Source organism: Ursus maritimus, unplaced genomic scaffold, assembly GCF_017311325.1.
Source record: "Ursus maritimus isolate PB19 unplaced genomic scaffold, ASM1731132v1 scaffold_1, whole genome shotgun sequence".
NCBI lineage: Eukaryota > Metazoa > Chordata > Mammalia > Carnivora > Ursidae > Ursus > Ursus maritimus.
In genome coordinates this window covers 99612506-99614963 of record NW_024423343.1, presented here as the reverse complement: position 1 = coordinate 99614963, position 2458 = coordinate 99612506, and positions in this window count along the sequence as shown.

The following is a 2458-nucleotide window of genomic DNA, read 5'->3' as shown; positions in this document are numbered from 1 at the left end:
GGGGGGGGGGGGGGGGGGGGGGGGGGGGGATGCGGTTCTGCTGCAGGAGTCTGCAAATTCCCCTCAGAACAATTCCCACGGGGGAGAAAAACATCTCTATCGGTCCCATCCTGTTCCTCTCCAGCCTGGCCCTGATATGGGGGGAGTGGGGAGGCGGGGGGTTCCCCTCTCAGCCTCATCCACTGACTTTGAAAACAGACTGCTCTGAGCACAGTCTCACGGATGCTAGACTGGCAGCTGGCCGGTTCACCCGAGGGCTATCTCCTGGGCAGGTGGGCTCCTTGCGTCCATGGGGATCTTCTCGCATTAGTGTAAATCCCCCTAGAACCACTAAATAACCTCCCGAAATCACCAGATTTCTCCACGCCACAGGAAAGCACAAAACCATCCCAAAGATGACAAAATATTAATTTCACTTTGAAACTCTCAGACGAGGGACGACTTTTCCTTCTGTCTGGGTTTGAATGGAATTTAAATCGGGGATGGAACATCTCCACAGTTTCCTGTAACCTTCAGCCGCAGGAGGGAGAAGCAGCAAGTCTAGGAAAACGAAAGCAAGGAAGCTGAAGGATCTTAGAGGAGCAAGAAGTGCAGTCGGAGGCACCAGCGGGGAGGAAGGGCCTGGAAGGCACGCGTCTGCAAGTCTACACTCTACATTCTAGACCTGCTGCTGCCCCGGGGCAGACCAGAAGCTGGGAAAAGCCTAAATAAAGAACATCAAAATTAAAAGCAGCCAAGCGTGGCCAGGGTCCCCTCCCCTCCCCTGGGGGGAGACCAGCCCAGGTAGCCACACAATGAATTCCCTCCCGACTGAGCCGGGGCAGAGCCGCTCCCGGCGCAGGGAGGCCTGCCCCCAGACGCTGGGAAGCCGAGGGAAGGAAACTCCCAGCCAAGGTAAGGAAATGGGCGGGGAGGGGGCTCGGAGGTGAGGTGGTCAGAACAAACAGATCTCATCAGGGGGACATGCAACAAGTCCGCCTATTCCTCCGCTTTCCACCGCTGTATATTTTGGATTTCACAGTTTATTTACTTTACTTTTTGGCACTGAGCCCCCTGAGCATGCCAATACAATATTTGTTTAAACACTATTTTATGCCGCTTGCGAGGGAAACGTTTACTTTCAAATTCTCCAACATCCCCCAGAGCCTCGTCTGCAAACAGCATATGAGCGTTTTACAACTGCTCCCTTTATCTGAAGCTGTCGGGATTAAACCTTCACACGCCCGGCGAGGGCGGCGGGGCGGGGGCCCAGGACTCCGCCGCGGCCACCGGACTGCAAGGCCCGCGTCAGAGGCCGTGCACCCAGCGGGATGCCGGGGCGGGAGGGCAGAGCAGCGCGTAAAACACCCCCCAGGGCCCGGCACCAGACTTGGGAAGGGTCTACTTTTCCAGCGGGGATCTACCCAGAGAGCCATACAAAAAATTTTACAGAAGAGAGGGGAGTGGGGAGACAGAGGCACCCTAGAAACGGAGTTCGGGGGGGGGGGCTCGAGGCCCGCAAGCGCCTCCGCAGCCGGTCACCCGGGGTGAAGCGCGCGGGCTCCATCCCGAGCTCCTCGCGCTGTAAAAGTCGGGTTTCCTAGGAAATGACAGCAATTACTGCCGGGCTGAAAAGGCGCCGAGCAGGGTGGACTTCCAGCTCCCCAACGCGGCGGGCGCACTCACACTCATACACACACACGCACACGCTCCCTTCCTCCACCCCTCCCTACCCCCCCGCCCCCGTCCGGGAAAAACGCTCCCCTCTCTAAACCCTTAATAGGATTGGCGCCCAACTCTCTACGCGCCTCTCCCCATCCATCACACACAGATCAAGTTGCAGTAGTGGATTTTTCAAATTCCTCAGCAAATATACTTGTTGAGAGATTGGCCCTTGGGGGGGTGGGGGGGAACGATGAGTGGGGGCGGGGACGAAAGTGAGGGGTGAGGGGTGGGGGGACCCGAGGACGGGGCCAGGGATTACGTGCGGATCCCTTCGAGAAGTCAAGCGGATCTTGGGGCGGAGGGCAGGGGAGGAGGAGGAGTTGGAGGAGAGAAGGAAGGAGGGAGGCCGAAGAGGAGAGTCTGACCGAGGGGGAGGGGGGCAACAGGGCCCGAAGACTGGGAGGAAGGAGCGAGGAAGAAAGAAAGGCAGGGCTCCGCGACGGGTAGCGCGGAGAAGTGCAGTTAGAAGTTCACAAGCGGCTGGCTGCAGCCCCTCCACACACAGCACACTCCCCTAAGGCACGCTCCCATTGCCCACCTCCGGGAGCTTCGCAGCATCCTAGCCTGCGGTGCTACCCACCACCTCCCGCAAAAACAGCCCGGGGCTCGGGCTAGGTGAAGACAGGGTGGGGGCCGGCTAGGCTGTGCACCCGGAGAGGACAGGCTCTTCCCCCAGGTAGGAAGGGGGATGCAAAATCGCCCCCGGCCACGAGTCCCTAGCCCCGAACCCCCCCTATCGTCCCCGCACGGTTTG